This window comes from Antechinus flavipes, chromosome 5 (assembly GCF_016432865.1).
Source record: "Antechinus flavipes isolate AdamAnt ecotype Samford, QLD, Australia chromosome 5, AdamAnt_v2, whole genome shotgun sequence".
In the NCBI taxonomy this organism is placed as follows: domain Eukaryota; kingdom Metazoa; phylum Chordata; class Mammalia; order Dasyuromorphia; family Dasyuridae; genus Antechinus; species Antechinus flavipes.
In genome coordinates, this window is record NC_067402.1 from 299,874,936 (window position 1) to 299,900,875 (window position 25,940).

A 25,940-nucleotide genomic window follows, 5' to 3' on the forward strand; every position below is an offset into this window, starting at 1 on the left:
ATAAAATCACTGTTCTATTTCATTAATTTTGGATAATTAATAACCAATTAATGTTATTAATGACCATTTATTTTACTAATCTATCTCTCAGTTTATCAGTGAATCACTCAATTACATTCCCCATCAATCCAAAATAATTTTCATTTGTTAATTAAATTTATTAATCAATTAACTTTATTAACTAGCAAGTAATTTAATATATTTATCAATTTCTCAATGGTTACTTTTATAGGTATTGAATTAATATTATAATTAGTTTTTATTTATTTTTGTTTATTCATTTTTATTTTATTTATTTTATTTGTTTATTTTAAGAAACATTCTTTTTATGGCTAATTTTGGGAGAGAAAAAGCAGAGCAGAAGGGAAAAACCATGGGAGAGATAAAATCACAGAAAAAGGAAGTAAACAGAGAATATGATGATTTCCATTCAGTCTCCTTAGTTCTTATTTGGGATGCAGATGGCATTTTCTGTCCAAAGTCTTTTGGGATTGCTTTGGATCACTGAACCCGGGAGAGGAACCGAGGCTTTCATAGTTGATCATCGCACATTCTTACTGTTACTGGGTACAACGTATTCCTGGTTCTGCTTGTTGCGCTCAGCATCAGTTCGTATCATCCTTTCCTGTTGGAATCTTTACAAACCGCTAACTCATTAGAGTTGACAGATTATTGATCTGATCTTACAAGGAGATGTTTCTTTTAGAAAAATAGTTCTCTCTGGAAGAAGATAGATTTCTCGGGGAGGTTTTCTGGGAGCAGTCTTAGTATCAGTTGGGATCAATAATTACCCCAAACGCAGCCAGCTGTAAAAATACAGATGTTTCTTTCTCCTTCCAAAATAGCCCGGTTAGTTGAGGCCTCTCTCTCTGCTTGGTTCCGAGAGCTCCCTCCGAATGTCTCCAAACCCAAAGGTTTGTCCTTCAGCCTCTGCTTTCTTCAGCCTCCAGCCAGCTCCACTCTTCATGTCATTCCGGTGAAATCTGTCCAAGAGCCTCTGTTTGTTTCTTTTATACGAGAGAGAGGAATTGTGGGTTACGAGAGAGAGGGATTATGGGTTTTCTCCCATAGTGCTCTCTGGCCCTAAGAGCTTCAAGGGAGGTGGGAATTCACAAAGTTACTTTGTGAATCTCTCATACTTGTGACTTCCAATGGATAAAGGTGTGAACACAAGCATTGTATCAATTGGTTCTACTTAGTACCTTGTTTCAGGTTCTGGCCCAAAACATCTTCTTGTAAGAGCAGATCAATAATCTATCAATCAACTCGAATGAGTGAGCAGTTTGTAAAGATTCCAACACTTTCCAGGCCTAAGATCGGCTTGATCGTTATTTTCCTTGATGTCTTGTGTTCTCCTTGTGTTTGCCATGGAGTCCGCTCTAATCAGCATCCAATCTATGACAACCTTCTACCAGGAAGAGATCTGCTGCTACAGACATGTCTTGTGAATCACGTGAGCAGGTTTTTTTTTGTGCGCAGGTGGTTTAAGTGTAGGCGCGCGAATGTGCGCGGGTGTGCGCGGGTAGTTTAAGTTTAGACGTGCGGGTGTGCGCGGGTGTGCGCGGGTGGTTTCAGTTTAGGTGCGCGGGTGTGTGCGGGTGGTTTAAGTTTGGGTGCCCGGGTGTGCGAGGGTGTGCGCGAGTGGTTTAAGTTTAGGCGCGCGGGTGTGCGCGGGTAGTTTACTTTTAGGCGCGTGGGTGTGGGCGGGTGGTTTAAGTTTAGACGTGCGGGTGTGCGCGAGTGGTTTAAGTTTAGGCGCGCGGGTGTGCGCGGGTGGTTTAAGTTTAGGCGCGCGGGTGTGCGCGGGTGGTTTAAGTTTAGGCGCGCGGGTGTGCGGGGGTGGTTTAAGTTTAGACGTGCGGGTGTGCGCGAGTGGTTTAAGTTTAGGCGCGCGGGTGTGCGCGGGTGGTTTAAGTTTAGGCACTCGGGAGGGCGAGGTTGGTTTAAGTTTAGGCGCGAGGGAGTGCGCGGGTGGTTTAAGTGTAGGCTCGAGGCAGTGCGCGGGTGGTTTAAGTGTAGGCTCGGGGGTGTGCGCGGGTGTGCGCGGGTGGTTTAAGTTTAGGCGCGCGGGTGGGCGCGGGTGGATTAAGTTTGGGAACGCGGGTGTGCGCGAGTGGTTTAAGTTTAGGCGCGCGGGTGTGCGCGGGTGGTTTAAGTTTAGGCACTCGGGAGGGCGAGGTTGGTTTAAGTTTAGGCGCGAGGGAGTGCGCGGGTGGTTTAAGTGTAGGCTCGAGGCAGTGCGCGGGTGGTTTAAGTGTAGGCTCGGGGGTGTGCGCGGGTGTGCGCGGTGGTTTAAGTTTAGGCGCGCGGTGGGCGCGGGTGGATTAAGTTTGGGAACGCGGGTGTGCGCGAGTGGTTTAAGTTTAGGCGCGCGGGTGTGCGCGGGTGGTTTAAGTTTAGGCACTCGGGAGGGCGCGGGTGGTTTAAGTTTAGGCGCGAGGGAGTGCGCGGGTGGTTTAAGTGTAGGCTCCAGGCAGTGCGCGGGTGGTTTAAGTGTAGGCTCGGGGGTGTGCGCGGGTGTGCGCGGGTGGTTTAAGTTTAGGCGTGCGGGTGGGCGCGGGTGGATTAAGTTTGGGAACGCGGGTGTGCTTGGGTGTGCGCAGGTGCTTTAAGTTTAGGAGCGTACGAGTGTGCGCGAGTGGTTTAAGTTTAGGCGCGCTGGTGTGCGCGGGTGGTTTAAGTTTAGGCTCGAGGCAGTGCGTGGGTGGTTTAAGTGTAGGCTCGGGGGTGTGCGCGGGTGTGCGCGGGTGGTTTAAGTTTAGGCTCGCGGGTGTGCGCGGTGGTTTAAGTGTAGGCGCGCGGGGGTGTGGGGGTGGTTTAAGTTTGAGCGCCCGGGTGCTCGCGGGTATGCGCGGGTGGTTTAAGTTTAGGCACTCAGGAGGGCGCGGGTGGTTTAAGTTTAGGCGCGAGGGTGGGCGTGGGTGTGCGAGGATGATTTAACTTTAGGCGCGCGGGTGGGCGCGGGTGGTTTCAGTTTGGGCGTGCGGGTGGGCCCGGGTCGTTTATGTTTAGGCACGGGTGGGCGCAGTTGGTTTAAGTTTAGGCTCGCGGGTGTGCGCGGGTGTGCCCGGGTGGTTTAAGTTTAGGCGCGCGGGTGTGCGCGGGTGGTTTAAGTTTGGGCACGCGGGTATGCGCGGGTGCTTTAAGTGTAGACGTGCGGGTGGGCGTGGGTGGTATAAGTTTAGACGTGCGGGTGCGCGCGGGTGGTTTAAGTTTAGACGTGCGGGTGTGCGCGGGTGTGCCCGGGTGGTTTAAGTTTAGGCGCGCGGGTGTGTGCGGGTGGTTTAAGTTTGGGCGGGGGGTGGGGTGTGCGCGGGTGGTTTAAGTTTAGGCGCGCAGGTGTGTGCAGGTGGTTTAAGTTTAGGCGTGCGGGTGGGTGCGGTTGGTTTAAGTTTGGGCGAGCGGGTGGGCGCGGGTGTGCGCGGTGGTTTAAGTTTAGGCGCGCGGTGTGCGCGGGTAGTTTAAGTTTAGGCGCGTGGGAGTGCGCGGGTGGTTTAAGTGTAGACGTGCGGGTGTGCGCGGGTGGTTTAAGTTTAGGCGCGCGGGTGTGCGCGGGTGTGCCCGGGTGGTTTAAGTTTAGGCGCGCGGGTGGGCACGCGTGGTTTAAGTTTAGGCGCGCGGGTGTGTGCGGGTGGTTTAAGTTTGGGCGGGGGGGGTGTGCGCGGGTGGTTTAAGTTTAGGCGCGCGGGTGGGCGCGGGTGGATTAAGTTTGGGAACGCGGGTGTGCTTGGGTGTGCGCAGGTGCTTTAAGTTTAGGAGCGTACGAGTGTGCGCGAGTGGTTTAAGTTTAGGCGCGCTGGTGTGCGCGGGTGGTTTAAGTTTAGGCTCGAGGCAGTGCGTGGGTGGTTTAAGTGTAGGCTCGGGGGTGTGCGCGGGTGTGCGCGGGTGGTTTCAGTCTAGGCTCGCGGGAGTGCGCGGGTGGTTTAAGTGTAGGCGCGCGGGGGTGTGGGGGTGGTTTAAGTTTGAGCGCCCGGGTGCTCGCGGGTATGCGCGGGTGGTTTAAGTTTAGGCACTCAGGAGGGCGCGGTGGTTTAAGTTTAGGCGCGAGGGTGGGCGTGGGTGTGCGAGGATGATTTAACTTTAGGCGCGCGGGTGGGCGCGGGTGGTTTCAGTTTGGGCGTGCGGGTGGGCCGGGTCGTTTATGTTTAGGCACGGGTGGGCGCAGTTGGTTTAAGTTTAGGCGCGCGGTGTGCGCGGGTGTGCCCGGGTGGTTTAAGTTTAGGCGCGCGGGTGTGCGCGGGTGGTTTAAGTTTGGGCACGCGGGTATGCGCGGGTGCTTTAAGTGTAGACGTGCGGGTGGGCGTGGTGGTATAAGTTTAGACGTGCGGGTGTGCGCGGGTGTTTAAGTTTAGACGTGCGGGTGTGCGCGGGTGTGCCCGGGTGGTTTAAGTTTAGGCGCGCGGGTGTGTGCGGGTGGTTTAAGTTTGGGCGGGGGGTGGGGTGTGCGCGGGTGGTTTAAGTTTAGGCGCGCAGGTGTGTGCAGGTGGTTTAAGTTTAGGCGTGCGGGTGGGTGCGGTTGGTTTAAGTTTGGGCGAGCGGGTGGGCGCGGGGTGTGCACGGGTAGTTTAAGTTTAGGCGCGTGGGAGTGCGCGGGTGGTTTAAGTGTAGACGTGCGGGTGTGCGCGGGTGGTTTAAGTTTAGGCGCGCGGGTGTGCGCGGGTGTGCCCGGGTGGTTTAAGTTTAGGCGCGCGGGTGGGCACGCGTGGTTTAAGTTTAGGCGCGCGGGTGTGTGCGGGTGGTTTAAGTTTGGGCGGGGGGGGGTGTGCGCGGGTGGTTTAAGTTTAGGCGCGGGGGTGTGCGCGGTGTGCGCGGGTAGTTTAAGTTTAGGCGAGCAGGTGTGTGCGGGTGGTTTAAATTTAGGCGTGCGGGTGGGTGCGGTTGCTTTAAGTTTAGGCGTGCGGGTGGGTGCGGTTGGTTTAAGTTTGGGCGCGCGGGTGGGCGTGGGTGTGCATGGGTAGTTTAAGTTTAGGCGCGTGGGAGTGCGCGGGTGGTTTAAGTGTAGACGTGCGGGTGGGCGTGGGTGGTTTAAGTTTAGACGTGCGGGTGTGCGCGGGTGTGCGCGAGTGGTTTAAGTTTAGGCGCGCGGGTGTGCGCGGGTGGTTTAAGTTTAGGCGCGCGGGTGTGCGCGGGTGGTTTAAGTTTGGGCACACGGGTGTGTGCGGGTGGTTTAAGTTTAGACGTGCGGGTGGGCGCGGGTTTGCGCAGGTGGTTTGTTTAGGCGCCCGGATGTGCGCGAGTGGTTTAAGTTTAGGCGCGTGGGTGTGCGCGGGTGTGCGCGGGTGGTTTAAGTGTAGGCGAGCGGGGGTGTGCGGGTGGTTTAAGTTTGAGCGCCCGGGTGTGCGCGGGTATGCGCGGGTGGTTTAAGTTTAGGCACTCGGGAGGGCGCGGGTGGTTTAAGTTTAGGCGCGAGGGTGGGCGTGGGTGGTTTAAGTTTGGGCGTGCGGGTGGGCCCGGGTCGTTTAAGTTTAGGCGCGGGTGGGCGCAGTTGGTTTAAGTTTAGGCGCGCGGGTGTGCGCGGGTGTGCGCGGGTGGTTTAAGTTTAGGCGCGCGCAAGGGCGAGGGTGGTTTAAGTTTAGGCGCGCGGGAGTGCACGGGTGGTTTAAGTGTAGGTGCGCGGGTGTGCGCAGGTGGTTTAAGTTTAGGCAGTCGGGAGGGCGCGGGTGGTTTAAGTTTAGGCGCGAGGGTGGGCGTGGGTGTGCGCGGGTGATTTAACTTTAGGCGCGCGGGTGGGCGCGGGTGGTTTAAGTTTGGGCGTGCGGGTGGGCCCGGGTCATTTAAGTTTAGGCGCGGGTGGGCGCAGTTGGTTTAAGTTTAGGCGCGCGGGTGTGCGCGGGTGTGGGCGGGTGTGTGCGGGTGTGCGCGGGTGGTTTAAGTTTAGGCGCGAGGGTGTGCGCGGGTGTGCGCGGGTGGTTTAAGTGTAGCCGCGCGGGTGTGCGCGGGTGTGCGCGGGTGGTTTAAGTGTAGGCGCGCGGGTGGGTGCGGGGGTGGGTACTCGGCTGTTTTGATTCAAAATATCTCAAAGTGATATTTTTTCCTTCTCCCTAAACACTCCCCTTCCCGATGATCGTCATTGGTACTACCATTCTTCTAGTCCCCCAGGCTTGCCACAAAGTTGTCATCCACACCTCATTCTCTCTCCCTTTCCCTCCTCTAATGAATCCTTGCCCAGGCCTATCGATTTCACATGTTCAGCATCTCTCACACTTGACACTGCCACCATCTGATGCCCGGCCCTGGATCTCTTTCTAATAATCTTTTTCTAATTTTCCTCTAATATATTATTTGATTTATAGGTATGTTGTCAGAAAGCACTTTTAAAACCACATGTTTTCTATGGGTTGCTTATAGTATTAAAATGTGTTTATATTTACATATTATATAATAATATAAATATATAGATAGTATAAAATAATATATTTTAATATAATTTATTTTCATATTAGTTTCATTAATATCATCCTCTTCTACCTAGGGATCTATCCCTTGTCATCATCATCATCATCATTACCACTACCACCAATGATTATTATTATTCTCAACAAATATTTATTAATCAGTTAATTAATGTAGGTACTATGTGCTAAGTGCAAAGGACACAAAGAAAAGCAAAAACTTGGTCCCAACCTTCGGGGGATTCATTTTCTCTTAGAGGAGACAATGTGTAAAATGTTATTTATATATGAATATTGTTTTTATCGAAAGAGGGGAAAAAAAAGAAAGAAGGCTGGGAAGAATAGTTTAGCAAAACTAACATATCGGCCTTAATTGACAAAATATACAATATTCTGCACTTATTGTTCCCCATTTTTGCAAATAGGGGAGGAGATACATTTTTTCATCTCTTCTTTGAACATGAACTTGGAAAATATAAAGAATTCGGTTTCTTTTTAATTTTCTTTCTTCCCTACAGAAGCATTTCTTTATATTCATGTTGCTATAGTTACCATATATTTTTCTTTCATGATTTTGCTATCCTCATTTTGTATTCGTTCAAATGAGTAAATTTCCTTGCATTTTTGATATTGATCACTTCTTATGACACTCTAACAATTCCATGGTATTTATGTATCACAGTTTGCTTTCCTAATCAGCGGTATCCATCAAGTTTCCTGACTTCTTACTACCACAAAAACTATGGTTATGAATATTTTGATAAGGATCTTTTTTTCTATTTGTGGCCTCCTTAGGGTAGTAGTGAGAACTCTGGATCCAAGGATATCAACGATTTTGATACTTTCTTAGCCTAATTCCAAATTATTATCCAGAATGAATTGGCCAGTTTACAATTCTGTGTATAATATGTCAATATGCTTATCTTTCAGTAGGCTTGGGTTTTTATTTCTCATGTCTCTTAAGGATGTGAAGCTATTTGAAAGTCTAATTTTCAGAAGTCTTTACAAAAATGACTTTGTGAAGTTTTTTACATTGCTTTGTGATATGGGATAACAGAATATTTGAAACTGAGAAAAAAGCAAAGAAAACAATCTTGATAGATTTGTCAACACGTATATTAGTTGTTTCCATAATACCTTAAAATTATGTGACCTTAAGATACCTATGGGTACTTTATCTATATTAAAATCTTAACTGTTTGTAAAGATGAGGTAAGGATGAAGTCTAAGCTTTTTTGTTTCATTAATCTGTGAAGTCAGTGCTGTGGAGGATGGTTAATTTTAGATTGGCATTATTACCCATTTATATGTTAATAAAATGTTTTCTCTCCTCTTTTCTGCCAAATGTTTTTCGTGCTTCTTTCTTAATTTACTCCTTGTCTTGTCATTGAACTTCTTGAATTTTGCCCTTTTTTCCCAGTTCTTTTACTAAAATTGCTTTCTTCTGAGCAAAGTCTACTGAATTGGTAGATCCAATAAATTCTTTCTATTAAACTTTCTATTGTACTTAATATTATTCATCATTTTCTATTCTTTAGCATTCTTTGATTTTGTAGCCTCTACAAAATTATTCTTCTATCTTTTTTCTTTTTACTTTTCAGAATACTCTTGTATTTCTGTTCAACAAATTTTCCTTTGCCAAGATTTGTCCTAAATCTGCACCTTTCCTGACCACTTTTTTTTAATGAATAATTTCTTTAGTAATGTTATCCATATTCCATCAATTCATCGTTCACCACCGTGCAGGTGACTGCCAAATTTTTGTTCTTCAGTGGATCAATAATCTGATTTAGGAGCCACATTTGAAATAGGCCTTCAAATACAAGGGTCTATAGTGCTTTTCTATAGTTTCTCTAATTTTTTCATAGGTGTATAGGTATTTATTTATAATTTCAGTAAGATTTTATTTTTCCAGTTATATGTAATGATGGTTGTTAACATTCATTTTTGTAAGATTTTGGTTTCCAATTTTTTTTTCTTTCTCCCTCTTTTACCTCTCTCCTCCCCAAGACAGCAAACAATTGGATAGAGGTTATACATGTATAATCATTTAAAATATATATTCCATAGTAGTCATGTTATAAAAAAATCAAAACTAAAGGGAAAAATCATGAAAAAAATGAGACAAATTTTTAAAAAGTGAAAATAGTATGCTTCAATCCTCATTCAGTCTCCATAGTTCCCTCTCTCGATATGAATGACGTTTGACATCCCTACCCTCAGCCCTCCTTCTGGACCACTGCAGGAGTGGGCTGCTTGTTCTTCTTGCCACCAGGCTCTCCCCTCCATTCCAGTCTCTGTGCCCTGAAGCTGCAATGAGATCCCCAAAGTGCCAAGCTGCCCATGTCAATGCCTGGTTCAGGAAATCCCCGTGGTTCCTCCCTGACCAGCATCCAATATTAGAATTGCCATGTTGATCTCCTCCCTTCAGGATTTCAAATTTGGACTAAGCTTTGTAATAAGTACTATTCTTAACAGGGATGCATACATGCACACACACATAAATACATACATATATATATATATATATATAATTTATAAATAAGCACACACATTAGAGATTCAAATACATTTTACTGATAGATGTGAATGTGATCAAAACAAGTTAGGAGACTAGTTCCTTTGAGATCATCTATTCTATCCTCCTCCTGCTCTCTATAGAGATGAGAAAACACAGACCCAAGAAGATTAATTTTAATTTACCCAAGATAACAGGTAATAGGCTGCAGAGTTAGGATCCAGACTCAGGTCCTCTGGTCCCAAAGCCAGTATCTTTCCCCTTCTAACAATCAGAATGTTGTTCAAGTGTTTTGGTGAAATTGTGACCCAGTTGGGGTTTTCTTGGCAAAGGTTCTGGAGCAGTGGGAAGTATATGTGAGATGAAGCAGGAAATTGTATGTCCTGGAGCAGCCAGCAAAGGGGGGAATGGGAGAGACCTTGTGGCCAGGAAGGACAGAGTGCTTGATCCTCCTCTCTCCTAGTGTGCGCCTGTTCTATAATAGGAAACACCGGCTCCTACGGATGTGGAATAAAACAGCCTGTTAACATCACCCCTCTCTTAGTCCAAAGGTTTATTTCTTACAGCACTGCCTTCAGAAGATAATCTTTTCTTTCCTTCCTTCTTTCTTTCTTTCTTTCTTGCTTTCTTGCTTTTTATTTACAGAGCATCTTCTTCATTTCTTGGGGCCTCAGTACAGGCGGCGGGGGTGAGCGGCGTCAGTAGGATTGGAGTCAGAGGAAGGTTTTAAAATAAAAAATGTAAAGAGAAAGAAGTAAGGGCATTGTTTTTAGTCTCGAATCTGGCTCCATGTGGGCAGGGCTGGGCCGAGGGCGCAGCTGCTGCTGTGGCGGAGTTGGGGGAGTGGGGGCCAGTCTCCCCATGTTCCCTAAGTGGCTGATGCAGTGACTTATGGGGGAGGGTGCCACCCTAACACTAAATGCCTCCCTACGCTCGAATCCAGCCCTCCCCCTAACCTGATTCTAACCGTAGCCCTAACCCAAAATGCCCGACTCTAAGCCTGAATGGCTCCAGACTCGAACCCTAAATGCGGGGGTGATGCTGTAACTTGCAAGGAAGCCCCAGGTGTTGCAGCTCAGAGAGTTTTGAGAGGGGAGCAGTCACTCGCGGATCACGGGCTGGTCCCACCCGCCCCGACCTCGCTGCCCGGGTCTGCCCTGCTTATGGCTCTGTCCTTGTAGTTTAGGAGCTGAAGGGCCGAGAGGGACGGCGAGCTTACAGCCTTCTGGGGGCTTCGACTCCTCCCCAGGTGAGCGCACACAGAGCGGGGGAAGAATCAGTCAGGGTTATTTGCGCTTGACTTTCTAGAAAGCCAGAGGAAGACTCAGTGAAGTTGGCTTCTTTTCTGGCTGTGGCTCCCGTGTTTTCTTGTACTGAGCTACTGGTGTCTGAAAACTTTCTGGAGTCTGTGGTGACAGGGACAGAGGCCACCGACACCCGGGAAAAATCCAGAAAGGCCTTGATACAGGTGGTTCTTGAGCCGACCCTTCCTGGAGCTTAGTGGTTTCCATGAAAGATTCATTAAAAAATGATTTCTTGAAGCTGTAACTTCTTTGTCCTAAAGCATAAACAGGAGGGAGTCTTGGGGGGGGGGGCGCAGTGTGTACAAGGGAAGAAGACATTCCAGATGAAAAAAAATATATGAAAAAGAAGGAATGAACAGGTGAATTCAGGGACAATGAAGACATGGCTATCTCTGACAGTATTCATATTGTAAACTAGACAAGATAGAGTGAATCCAAATTCTGAATTTGAATTTGATCATTTTGAAAATGTGGTTAGAAAGGAGTGACATAATAAAAATGATTTATAAAAAAATAGAAAAAGGAGTTGGCAGAGGGATCCATTAGGAAGTCTAAAACTGGATTTTTTAAAAAGAATTCTCTGACAATGAAAAACGGGGGAAACTACAAGGAGAACAAGTGGAGGAAAGAAGATATAAATAAGTATAAGAAAATAAGGAGGAATATTAAAAAAACATTTTTACAATGATAAATTAGAAATAAAAGAAGCAAAGACAATGAAAGGAAACCGGGAAGGTACTAGGTAAAACTGAAGCAATTGGAGTTTTTCTCTTTCTTAAAACTTTACTTTTTTTGTCTAGTAAAGAATGGAGGTACAATATATAATATTAATTTTGCTAAATAGCATGATAATTTCAGTCGACTAGACAGAAAGTAAATAAAGATGAATAATAGGGGGAGTAAGGTAGAAACATTTGATTGAAACCAGATTGTGAGGACTTTAAATATGAACACTGAAGATTTTTGAGCCTGGAATAGGACATAGTGAAACTCATATTGAAGAGTGAAAGAACTGAAAATATACTGGGTAAAACTTGTCAAATAATTCATCCAAGTGATTACTATTAGAACTCTAATATTAGTTTTTTGAATAAAGAGAAGACAACAGAAATTTTGAGCATATAGAATTGACAGAATGGGACATCTAATTAGATATAGGTGACGAAAGAAAGAGACTCTTCCTGAAAGAAACTCTTCCTGAGTTCAAATTGAGATACTTACTAGCTCTGTGACTGTGAACAAATAACTTAACCCAGATTCCTCATCCATAAAAGGCAGCTGGAGCAGGACATAGCAAACTGATCCAGTATCTTTGCCAAGAAAACTCCAAAGATGTCACCAAGAGTTGGAAATGATTGAAATGAAGCAACAAATGCTGCACAAATTTACTTATAACCCTTAATCAAATTATATCCCTGTAACATAGCAACATGTAGTAAAAGCCTGACATGATACAAATTATAATGGAGGAATTAGACTTGGGACTATTTATTATATTTCTATTATAAAATTATTTCAATATAATAATTAAGAATAGGACAAGGAGGGTTATTAATCTCATAAACATGAATGTAATTTTTGTTGCATGCCTTTTATATTATCGAGTTTTGTTGTTAGCAAATTCATACGAGCAAATCCCCGATCATACTTAAAGAAATCAGTAAATTCATACAAAAAGCAAATATATGAATATTCATTCAATTTATCTTTACTTTGCATATATTAACTAAAGTATTCAGAGCCAGATACATTTTTGCAATAAATGTTTATCAAAAGGCAGTATTTTTACCAGTTTAAAAATTAAAAAAATTTAATTTTAATATATTTTTTAAATTAGCAATTATATGTGTGAGGATAGAATGAACTGATTTTAAGTTCTTTCTCATTCCTTACTAAATATATAGTAATGTTTGAGATATATTATTTTTAGTTTGGTTAATTAGATTATGGAATACTATTAGAAATCTTTCCTTAATTAAAAAAAGAAATAACTATAAGAAGAAATTAGAAGGCAAAGCATATTTAATATTGTGGATTTATGGAAAAAGACTCAGGTTCAGAATGTAACAAGGATCTAGTTGATAGGTTTTTAAATATTAGAAGTATAAAAATGCTAATAGATAAGAAAATAGCAAGTGGGTAAAAGTATGAAAAGAATTTTTTTAAAGGGTGAATTAAGGAGAAACTAAATTTAGAAAATAAAATGATGTGTTAATTTCAGAAATAAAAGAAATATAGCATTAAAATAAGTCCAAAATTGGGGGGAAAAAAAGAAGAATTTGTATTTGATTCTGTGATATTTTTTTCTTCCAAGAAATGAGATTTCATTTGAAGAATATGGTTTCCATGAAAGCAAATAAAGAGAATAAACAGAGATTAAAATGGAATTTTGAAAGATAGTTTGGGTGAATTAATGGTCTAATTTAATAGATTACTTGAATTGGAAGAGAATGACATTCAGACTATAGGCAATAAATTATCATAGTTTGCAACTATCCACAGGTGAGATAGTTGCTTTGATGAAGGTGAATAATCTTCTCTTTTAAAACCTTGTAATCATCTAGAGGCAATCAAATCAGACATTTTTGCTTCAATAGTCAAAGAACTTATTGTCCCATTATTGTGTCTGTCATGGGAATTCTTCAGTTATGGATAGGAGAATTTTTAGGTTAGACCAGATGATCTCTGAGCTACCTTTCACCTCTAATATCTAGTTTATTCCATGAAATTATATGTGTAGTTATTCTCAGCTCCCTGACATCTTCAAATTTAATGTATTCATTTAAGCGATCAATAAAATTTTCAAATATGACACAAGTGGGGACAGTCCTTTGGTATGTTGTTATAAAATGTCCTACAGGTTTATATCATCCCACTGATCTATACTTTTGAATACTTTAATGTATCTATCTGTCTACCTGTTTATATTCCTTTCAGTTATTCAGATAGCAAAGGATACAGAATGTCCTTTCATCCCATGTAACTTCTTGTCCTTCCATACATTCTCCACAGAAGGTCCATTGAACTTCTCTGTGACCTGTTAGGTCTCTTGAAGTTGAGTGCATAATAGTAGACTTTGTTGACTTTGGACTGTTGCACTTATCACTTGCTTTACCCTATAACCACTTTTCTCGTTATACATCTTTATTGCTTCTCTTGTGCAATTATTTATTGACAATAAATTGACAATAAATTTTCCTACTTGCTTGTCTTCGTTGCCTTTTATATTGATAGCAATTTTAATCTTTTGGTGACAATAGTATTCTGTTATTTGTACTTATATAGCACCACTATATAAACATTAATAAAAATATGAGCCTTTGTTCTGGGAAGAAATTGGGTATCATCGATAAACTCTTCTCACCTTACATAGGTACTGTTTCCCTTTCACCCCTGTTTTGCATGGAGTTGTCCTCCTCCTTGCCGAGATAAGTCCCCCAGTATAAATTCTCCGTTTCCTCTTTCCTCCAGCAGACTTCTACTACCACAATCTCCTCATTAGTTTTCAATCTATCATGATCTAACCCTGAAGCCTACAAACATACCCATGTCTCACCCATCCTCAAAAAAATTACTTTCATTTGATAGTACCATCTTCTATATCTATTATTTTATTCATGCAATTTTTAATTAAATTCCTTTAAAAAGCTCTGTTGAGTGCCTTTATGGTTTTTTTTTTCCCCCGATCCAATTTTGATACTTTGAAACATGACTTTTGAGTTACTGCTCTTTCTGAAGCCACCAATGATCTCAGATGCCGCCAGTGATCCCCAGGACAATTAATATCATATGCCAAATATATGGGTATTTTTTCTTGTATTTCACCCTTTTCACCATTCTATAGTCTTTGATATTATCTCTTGGATATCCTATACTTCCTAGGTTTTCATGACACTTTCCTCTTTATTCTCCTACCTTTCTGACTGCTCTTTGTTGGCCTGGATTTTTCTTCAGGTCACATCCACTTACTCTAAGACTCTTTTTCCCCTCCAAACTATTCCTGTTGGGTGATCTCATAAGTTCTCTTGAGTTCCAGTATCATCTCTTGTAGATGAGTTTCAGATCTATATCTCTTTCTTGAGTTATAGTCTCACATCATGTTTTTGGATATCTTGAATTGGTGTTGCTTAGGAATCTCAAACTCTGGTCCAAATAGATCTCTTTTCCTGTTAAATAGTCCTGTCTTTGAAATTTCCTTATTACTGGCCAAAGACACCACTCTATTTTCAATGGCCCAAGCTTACAATAAAAGTGTAAGCTTGACTCTTCACTTTTAGCCTTTATAACCACTTTGTTGTGAATCACATCATATAGAAAAAAATTGTGTTTTGTTTGGACCCTGTATTAATCTTCTTCATAGAAGCAAATACATGGTGAACCTATTTTTCCCTTTGAAGCCTCTTTTGATATTAACAATCACAGGAACTTTGCAGAAAGTTAGATGTATTTTTCTTAGGAATATTGTGTTATTTTGACATATACATATTCAGATACCTTTCTGAAAGAAAACTCTAAAAATAGCATTTTGATCTACTAAATCAATTTTTTTTGATAGTAAAGAAAACAAACTTAATGAAATACTTCTCATTCAATTGTATAGCTGCAATTCTATGACTTTCTGGAGAATATAATTTGTTAAGCACTTGTCTGGTGCTTTCACATTCTTCATCAAGGAGGCCTCGATTTGTGTATAGCTTATTGTTACCATAATATTAGTAATTTAGCAAAATAGTCACATGAGTCAATAATCACATACTCTCTTTATTATCTTCTTAATGTAATAGTATCTATGATATTCTCCAAAAATTTTTCATCTCCTTTCCTTTAAGATATCTTTAGGATGATATATTAGTACCCTCAAATTTGTATTACTTCTAGATTATTTGTTTTCTGTGTTTTTGGTCTAGTTTACTTGTCCTTTTAATATCTCTAGTATCTTTTGGGCCATTTCTGCTGCCTTAGCTTGCACACCAAGAACTGTGTTTTTAGAATCCATATGTTACTGATAAAGACAATAGTTTGTTAGTGAAACATTTACCTCTTTTTATCCTTCCAATTTTATTATTCAAAGTTCTCAGGATGCTTTGGTATAATTTATATTCTCACCAAGCTACCTATAAATTTCCCCTCCTCAATTGCTCTTTCATCATTTGGTGATGCTATCTTGTAATTATTCTTCAGGTGATTGAATGAATAAGTTTTCATTCTAAATCTGTATGGCCTTGGCTGCTGTATTTCTATGATTGGAAAGGAAATCTATTATGTGTTGGCTGATACAGTTTCCAGGCTCTTGACTTTCTTGTGCTTCCTTTTACTTTGGTGAGATTTTCTTGGTAAAGGGTGATAATCTGTGTTATTTATTCCTTTATCCAGTTCTCATTTTAAAGTGTCAGCAGATTATATAAATGCACAGGTCACATTGAAGTTGCTTTCTCATTCTCACTTCTATTATTCCAATGTGATATTGATTTGTAAACAACTGATTTAGAAAGAAAGAATGGTTGTGTGCCGTGTGATATGGAGGTAAATTTAAGGATGAGAAAGGGAGTGGAAGGATTAGTGGTCAGTGGAGGAAGAGAGGTAAATGTTATAAAATATCACACACACACACACACACACACACACACACACACACACACACTCTACCATGAGGCAATTCCTTTGTGATAACATAATACACCTATACAAATATAAATTTCCCAGGAGCATTCAGTCTGGATTTCACTTTGCCATGAATTTAATCAGCTAATTGGAACTGGCTTCAAAGATGAGAAAATAAATATTTAGGAGTGAGAAGATTTGCTTTGGTGAAACAGACAATTTGAGAGAGTATCTTAGTAGAAAGATATGGGAAAAAATTAAGAAGTATTTTAAAAGGCAACAAGAACAAATTATATATTTTTAGGATCCTGGCATCATCTTATAGGATGCTGATATCCGGATTAAAATACAAATACTTATTTTAAAGAATACCAAAAAAAATCTTTCTTAGTTCAGCCCACTCTCCCCACTCTGGGTAGATCAGTCTGGTTCAAGTTCCTATAATCAATCTGTCCATGATAAAACATATAATAAGTACTTATTGTATTTATTATTACTGGACTGTACTTTCCAATAAATCCCCACACAAATCCTTCCACTGTGAATTTAAAAAGCCAAAAGGAAAGAAGAATAGTAAGAAGTAAGAAGTAAAATATTGCGCTTTGGAGGTGTGCTAGATTTTTTTATAATAACATTGTGAGGTGGTTCCTGAAAATATTATTTCTCAGTCTATTGAATCTTTCTTGGGGACATTTCCTTTTGTTTATCTTGTTTTTAAGAATAGAGAATGAAAAGAATAGATTAACAGTCCCTGTTTTTCTCTTTTTCCTTTTGTTTTGTCTTTAGGGATTCTTGGAAGTTTTACACTGTGTATTGGTGGATAGTCCAGAAGCTCTGAATATTTTTAAAGAAGGACATATTAAATCCATTATCTCACTTTTAAACAAACATGGACAAAATCACAAGGTGAAGTATGTGTGTATATAATATATATATTATAATTGACATAAAGTGAATTAAATATCAAAATAGGAGAATGAGTCTTTTTTTGGCAGTATTACTGGGATTATGCCACTGAGATTAGTGTCATGTCAAGTGGTACTTTATAGACTATGTTAAAATGAGGGAATATAATGTTTCCTAATTTCTAGCAGCATTAAAAAAAAACAGAAAGTGAAACATGCCCCCAGCTTTTTCTTATAAGGAATTATTTGATTATTTACTTTCAGTAGTCTTATAAGTACTTTGGGAGTAATGAATGTTCATTCACATAGCAGTTAACTTTTTATAGACTACATTTTTGGGAACTGTTGGGAATTTTCATGTTTTGAATCTTAGGAAATTATAAGGATGTTTGCTGTTTTCTAATGTGATTGATCCTGATTGAATTTGAAAAATAATGAATAAATAAAATGGAAAAAAATGCTATTTTCTTTTACAGGTTCTTGATGTCTTGTGTTCTTTCTGTGTTTGCCATGGAGTTGCTGTCTGCTCTAATCGGCATCTAATCTGTGACAACTTCCTACCAGAAAGAGATCTGCTACTATAGACACGTCTTGTGAATCACGTGAGCAGGTATTTTTAAAAAATAAAGTCTAATGATATATAGACTTACTAAGTCTCTTTTCTAGAAGTTGAATCTTTTAACTTTTTGATTGAGCAGCTTTAAGATATTATTATACATGAATGTCATTCATAAAGTATTCACCTTATTTCAAGACTGAATTGGATTTGTGATCTTAATAATTCTAGAGTTCCTTCCAGTGATGCAGATTAGAACCCCTTCATGTTTATCTACCCTACATAACTCTTGTTCATATATTTTAATACATTGACCATGGATGTCTACCTAGATGTGCTGAAGACTTTCTTTACTTCCACTTTATATGGTAAAAAAACAAAAAAGCAGTCATTATTCATTTATTATCACTTGTTTTTTATATGTAACTTGCACTTTTTTGTATCATAAAATTCCTTATATTATCTTTTATTCCCAATCTTTGAAGTGATTCACTGATGGCACATAGCGGTCTTCATGTACTTTCATAACTATCGTGCACTTCTCCGTTGTCTTTGTGTGATATTTATTTTTAATCCTTCAGAGGCAGTTGTATTTCCTGACTCCCACTGTTATAAAATGGACAAATTGAGTAAAAGGTATATTAAAGCTGCTCAAAATTGTCAGAAGTTTATCTTTATCATAGCTCATCTGAATAGCTAAATAAACCTGAAGTTTAATGGAATGAGTTGATTGTCAAGGAAAGTAAATATGTTACAATTTTCTGTGTTCCAAGAAGCAAGGAAAATGGGATGATTCAGATTCCTAGAAGATATTGAAAATATGATTAAATTTTAATATGCCAACCTCAATTCTCAAGTGCAAACCCTTAGTGCGGTGGATAACAATGAAAAAGCAAACAGGCCTCTCCTCGAGGAACTTGTATTTCATGGTGTTCATTTTTGTGAGAGAGTGAAACAAAAAAAGTTAGTTTTTCTGTTATAATTATCTTCAACGATAGCGTATTTTGAAAACATATTTACTTAACTGTATATGCTATCCAGAAGTAATAGAAAACTATTATAGTAGAAATGTGATATTTTTCTTGCATTCAAAGAATTTTGATTTGGGTTTGCATTACTCTCTTTTTCTTAATTGAAAAGATTATCCTTCATGAATTAATTTATGCTGTTTCCTAACATATGAATTCAAATATATTGTGCAAAATAGGCAGAGATATTCTAGAATGGATTCTAACTCGCCCTTCAGAGCCAATTGTTAAATTTTATGTGAATACTATAGCCAAGCATCACCATTTGAAAAGAGAAAGTAGTTAAGAAAAATTCAATTCCTTTCTCTGTCATGAGAGCTTTTTGCTGTGTCAACATCTGTGTCAGTGTCCACCCTCATCCTCTCCCAGCTGACATTTCCAATGAGTTGCCAATTCTTTGTTCTCCCCCACCTCTCTCTTGTCTGTCACCTGGATGCTCAGGGAGGCGCTGTCCTAACTGCAGCCCTCATTCTGGACCACTGCAGGAGTGGGCTGCTCGGTCTTCCTGCCCCCAGGCTCTCCCCTCCATTCCATTCTCTGTGCCCTGAAGCTACAATGAGATCCCCAAAGTGTCTGAGGTCAGATTTGGAGGGTGAACATGAGTCTTCTCTGTTCCAAACCTAATGCTCAGTGCTCTTTTCCCTCTATCCAGAGAGCTCTATTTGCTGTTCCACCTACTGTCCAGTAACAATAATAACTAACATCAAATAGTGATTAATGTGTGCAAAGCACTTTACAATTATTATCTCATTTGATGCTCACAACTATCCTGGGAGGTAGATGCTGTCGTTACTCCCATTTTACAACTGAGGAAACTGAGGTAAATGTGTGAAGTGACTAGCCCAGGGTCACCCGATAGATCGGAGGCTGGGTTTGAACTCTCTTGGCCGTCCCTTTGCTGCCCTCGCTGCTTCTGGTTGTCACTGCACAGTCTGAGGTGTGAGACTTTGTGTTTCCCCAGAAATATGCAAATGAGAAAAATATCTTTTGAAGAGAGCAGCCTTTTGTAGGTGTTAGAACTCGAATTAAAATGAAAACCTGACTAAAGTGGCTGGGGCTTGTGGAGGCAGAAAAGAAGGGGAAAGGTTGTAGCTTAGCTGTGGGTCACATGCTTAATTTCTTTATGAATATTAATTTCTCCCCAGGAGGAGCTTAAGCTCATCTTCATGATCCTGTGATAGATGTGGTGGGAGGGGGACATATGGAGGGGTAAGTAGGTGTGAGATGAAGCAGGAAGGTGTATGTTCTGGAGCAGAAAGCAAAGAGGGGAATGGGAGGGACCTTGTGGCCAGGAAGAAGGACAGGGTGCTTGATCCTCCTCGCTCCTGGTGCGTGCCTGTTCTATAATAGGACACACGGGCTTTTGTGGGTGTGTAAATGCCTCCCGCCTCCCCACTCTAACCCTAAATGCCGGAAAGGGAGGTGATTCTGTAGATTGAAGGAAGCCCCAGGTGTTGCAGCTAAGAGACTTTTGAGAGGGCAGGAGTCACCCACTGAACATGGGCTCCAACCCACCCCAACCTCGCTGCCCGGGTCTGCCCTGCTTGTGGGTTCCTGTAGTTTAGGAACTGAAGGGCCGAGAGGGACTCCGAGCTTACAGCCTTCTGGGGGCTTCAGCTCCTCCCCAGGTGAGCGCACACAGAGCCGGGGAAGAATCAGTCAGGGTTATTTGCGCTGTGTAAGGAATACAGTCGTCTCGTTGACTGTATAGAAAGTCAGAGGAAGACTCAGCAAAGTTGGCTTGTTATCTGATTGTGCTCCCATGTTTTCTTGTACTGAGCTACTGGTGTCTGAAACTTTCTGGAGTCTGTGGTGACAGGGACAGAGGCCACCGACACCCGGGGAAAATCCAGAAAGGCCGTGATACAGGTGGTTCTTGAGCCGACCCTTCCTGGAGCTTAGTGGTTTCCATGAAGAATTCATTAAAAAATGAGTTCTTGAAGCTGTAACTTTGTCCTAAAGCATAAACAGTAGGGAGTCTTGGGTGGGGTCAGTGTGGGGGATGATGCTTAGTTATTCCACCTTTCGGGTTCTGCTTCTGTGGATACAGACCAGAGGTCTGACTCAGGGGCTTTCATGTGATATTTAGAAACTCATTCAGAGGGGAAGATTCACTGCAATCTGGGGATGAAAAGGCTGAAATCATTTCTGTGTTAAAAAAAAAAAAGAAGACTGAAGTCAATTACTAAATACTGTAAGATATTCTGACTGTTAAACATGATGATTGATAGCTAAAGAGGAACAAAAGAAACTTATTTTAAAATATACCACTGATATAGATATAGATAGATATTTATCTATATCAGTGGTATATTTTAAAATATGCATATATATGTAAACAGCTTTCAAATGAATAAGATTTGAATAAATAAAAGCTTGTGATATATGACTGAATAGATTCTCATCTCTTTCTCAATGATAAGATGATACCTCATCTGTTTGAGAACAGTTTCATATTTTGAGTAGACAGGGAAAGATCTTTCATTTATTCAAAACTTGATAAATGAATGTCTAGGAACACACTTTTCAGTACTAAACTGATGGATGCTCATGGTGAACCTTCCCAGGGACCAGCATGATCCATATTTCAGTTCAATTGTAAGTAACTCTTTAACTTGGAGTAAACTTCAAAAGAAAGGAAATCATATAAACATGTCCAAACTGAGGTTTTTTTTGTTTTGTTTAAAGAACTACTGATTGAATAGGAAAAGTTAGAGAAATTCTTTTGGAATGGAATGGAATTCCTCATGATTCCATTGATATTCCAGGATTCCATTGATATTTGGAGGCTCTCCTGTAATTTATGACAATTAGGAAAAAGAAATGATAGATTAAAAAATCTGATGCCGGAGCTTGAGGAGGAGAATTGAAGGCAGTTCCGGAGGGCTTCAAGATTGCTCAGGTTCTAGCAATAAGAAGTCCTCAGTTCACAGTAGGAGTCAGCTGAGGGAGTCTAGAAAGGGAAAATCTGTCAAGAGGCTTTAAACTAACATTTTTCTAAAGAAGAATTAAGGATTCTTTCTAATTTCTCTACCTACCGTAACAACTGTCTGGGAGCTAGTCTGCTAAAAAGGAACAGAAAATAAGGGCTCTGAAAGAAGAGGAAGGAGTGTTCTCCACCTCCAAAGGCAAACTCTGTTTCTTTACAAAGGGCCTTCACCTGCTAGTCATTCAAGGATAACTTGCAAAGGATGGCAAGTATCCCACAGATGTTGTGTGCACTTCATCTCAAAACCGTAAGATTATAGCTTTTAGTTTTCACTTATTGCCAAAGATGATTCTTTGAAATGAGAACAATTTCACTTGTATGGTTCATAGTAGAGTAATGTAACCATGTGAATTTGTTGATTGCTTTCTACCACCCTATGGTTCCTTTCTTTTGTACTATTTTGCTATCTCTTCTTCTAATGCGCATAAGCCATTGTCTTTTATTAGCTTCATGATGCCTCCCTATTCTGGTTCTCTTCTAATAGCTAGTATTTCTAAAGGTTTTTAAGTTTTGCAAAGTACCTTACAGATGTTAATTCATTTGCTCCTCATAAACAAATCTAGAAGGTAGATATTCTTTTTAAATGTTTTATTTCCCTCATTACATGTAAAACCATTTTTTGACCTTCACCTTTTAAAATTTTGAAGTACAAATTCTCTATTTCCTTCCCTCGCTGTCCTTTCTACCCTTTGAAGAGACAAGCAATTTGATTTAGATTATAAATTTGTAGTCATGCAAAACATAATTATGTGCAGATTAAATAAATGAAAGAAAAATAAAATAAAAAGTATGCTTCTACCCTCACCCAGATTCCAGAAGGCTTTTTTTATTTTGAGGTGCAGAGCATTTTTCACGATGAGTCCTTCAGAATTGTCAAAATAGCTAAAGCTTTCACAGTTCTTCACTCTGCAATCTTGTCACTGAGTGCATTATTCTCCTCGTTCCGCTACCTTAGTGTAAGTCTTCCCAGGTTTTTCTGACAGTATGCGGCTTATCATTTCTTACTGTACTCTCTCAACACCATACAGAAGTAGTAGAAGCAGCAGCAATGATAGTTTGGTTCAGCATTGGGGAAGCTGCCTGATGGTAAGCATGCGTGTATGCCCATGAGTGTTTAAGTATACGTGCACGCATGTGTGTGCATGCTAGTGAGTGTTTAAGTGTACGTGTGTTTAAGTGTACGCCTAAATATACTCTTACAGTTCTCGAGTTACATGTATCATTTTCTAGTGCAGGGATATAGACAGTTTAACCTTTAAATAGTTTTCTTTCTTTCTTTCCTATTTACCTCTTTATGCTTTTCTTGAGTCTTGTATTTGAAGATTGAATTTTCAGTTCAGTTTTGTGCTTTTCATCAACAATGACTGAAAATCCCCTACTTTATTGAATGTCCATCTTGTCCCATGAAAAATTATGTTCAATTTTTCTGTATAATTGATTCTTTGTTATAAGCCAAACTCCTTTGTTTTTTAGAATATGATATTCCAGGTCTTCCAGGCATTTAATGTGGAAGCTGCTAAGTTCTGGCTATTCCCGGTTGTATTTCCTTTCTGGTTTTTTGTTTTGTTTTGTTTTGTTTTGTTTTCTTCTAGCTGGTGTATTTCCTTTTTGACCTGATAATTTCAGAATTTAGCGACAATATTTTGGGAAGTTTTTATTTTGGGGTCCCTTTCAGGCAGGGATGGTTGGATTCTTTCAATAACTGCTTTACCCTTTGGTTCTAGGGTATTGAGACTCCTTTCTTTGATGATTTCTTGAACAATGTTGTCCAGACTCTTTTTTCTTTTGATTATGGCTTTCACATAGTCTAATAGTTCTTACAATATCTCTCCTGGACCCCTTCTCTAGGTTGCTTGGTTTTTTTTTTTTTTTTACCAATAATATATTTTATATTTTTGATCTATCTTTTTCATTAAAAAAATTTATGACTGATTCTTGATTTCAAAATGACTTGTTAGCTTTCACTCATCCAATTCTAATTTTTAATGAATTATTTTCTTATATGGAAGTGGAATTTCCACTTACATATAAACATTATTCAATTATTCTATAGATTCAGGGGATGTACTCCTTCCATGCTGCATCCCATTTAAGGATCTTGTTCTATCCCAGGAAACTATATGTACTCAAATAAGCACATTGAAATGCAATGGAAAGAGCGCTAGTGGTGGAGTTGCTCAGCTGAGCAACTTATTCTTTGTGACATTGGCCAAGTCACTCCCCTTTCTGAGGCTTGCTTTCTTCCACATTTAGAATCATGGTTCATGATTGATTTTTCTCTGATACAAGCTAATTTTAGAAAGGTGAAACGGTAGGTAATAAACATAATAGAAAAATGTTTTTATAGAAACATTGTGCATTTTGAGCTGAGTGTGGGAGAAAGTTAGATACTCTAAGAGGCAGAAGTGAAGAGGAAAAGCCTTGAAGGCTTGAGCCAGTCACAATAAAGTCATATAATCCTTCAAATATCTGAATGCTTTTATTATGACCCATCACCACCCTGTTTGCCCATTTAAAAGATTTTCTGCCTCTTATAAATGACTTTTTTAAACAGTTACACCCACAACAAATCGCGCCAGCTATGGTCTAACTAGGGTAGAGTACAAAGGGATTATCATTTAATTTACTGTTGGAAACGATGCCTTTCCTACAAGTTTTATATGCCATTTTGTACTCTTGATTTATTCATTTCAAGTCTGCCAGAAATCGGTTTTTCCCAGCCCACCCCCAAATAATAGCAATAATTCTTTGAATATATGTACAACCTTAATTATTTTGATTAAATTTTATCTTTTTTATCAGATTCTACCTAAAGTTTTAACTTTTCAGTCTTTTATAAATCTTGATTCTATCCTTTTACATGTTTGTCATCTCTCTAACCTTTGTCTCATTTGCACATGTTATAAGAATGTCCTTTATGTCTTTACATTAAAAAGAATCAAAATTTTAAACCATTCCAAGCCAAGCATTGATTCCCCATAACACACTAAAGGAGATTCTTCCAAGTTGATATTGGATTATTGATCATTATATTTTCAGTCCAACCATTCATCTTTTCCTGAATGCATCTCATGTGGATCCTTTCTAATTCACATTTTTCCATCCTTTCAAAAAATAGCAGGAGATAATTTATGAATTGCTCGGCTAAAATGGAGGTAAATCAAAGTAGGAACATTGACCTGACCTACCAGTTTAGTAAAACTTTCAGACAGTGACATTAAAGTTAGTTTTGCTTAACCTGTTCTTGATAAAAATCATTAGGACTTTTTTGTGATCACTGCTTCTATTTCTAGTTTATCCCTTTAATAATACATTCTAGAATTTAATTAGGGATCTATATCAAATTTATACTAAAGTTTGTAAACTCCATTTTCTTCTGGTCTTTCAAACTGGAATATTTACCTTTTTCTCGCCTGTGGTTTCCCGGGTTGCTCAGGACTTAAGTCAACTAGGTAGTTTTCACTAGCAAAATGAAGTTTCGTTGAGGCTAGTGATTTGAAATTATTAAGAGAAGGTAGGCCCTTTTCCTATCTATTTCTTGTGTTTAACTTCTCTTATTTCTACCATTTTCAGGTCAAAAATCATTGATCTTCACAGAGAAACAATAACAGAATAAGAATTTAGCAGCTCTGCCTACTTTCTAGTGGGAGTGATCTTCACTTCATCAAAGCTGAGGTCTGTTTCTATTTTTCCTCTTTCCCTTAATACAGAAGATATATGTTATTTGACTTGGGCTATTTTTATAATTCTCCCACTGTGTTTACAGCACACTTTCATAAAATGTATTGTATGTTTTAAAGTAATATTTGTATCTATATTTATTTCCATCTTCAATCTATGACTCGAACATCCCAGTTGGTGAATTCTCAGTGAATCTATACAAATCACTTCAGGCAACTACTCTTTTCCATCTTCATCATAATTGTTACTTTTTGTATTTTTAGAGTTTAATTCTTACTATCTTCCCATTCCTCCTACACTGACTAGTTTGATAAGTGTGCCGCTGGTGGTGTCTTGGGGGCTTCATGAGTTTGAGGTGGGAATGACATGAGTGCCGTGTGGCCTGGTAGGGAGAGAGCTGGGTTTGGGAGTCAGGAAGGTCGGATCTTGGGCCTAGTGTTCCCATCGGTAAGATTGGGTTTGGGGAGGAGAGGTTTAGATGGGCTCTCAGTCACCTGGTCCCAGCTCTGAGTCAGAACCTTTCTGTCCAGTGTGGAGCCTCTGCTGTCCAGTAAGAAAGAGACTTCTTTTTGTAAGAGTCTTTCCACATTGGTTACAATCATTTTTCACTAGTGTGAATTCCATGATGTCCAACAAGAGTTCCCTTATGTCTAAAAATCTTTCCACATTGAACATATTCACAAGGTTTCTCTCCAGTGTGGATTCTATAATGTAAAGTTAGAGAATCTTTTTTGTGAAAGCCTTTGATGTACAGTAAGAATCCCCTGATTTCAAAAAGCCTTTGCACATGGGTTATATTCATAAGGTTTTCCTCCTGAGTAAATTTACTGATGTACAGTAAGAGTTACTCTATGTCTAAAAGTCTTTCTCCATTGTTTACATTTATAAGGTTTCTATCCTTTATAGATACTCTTTTGTCCATTCAGACCTACCATTTTCTGTAAAAGCCTTTTCACATTGGTTACT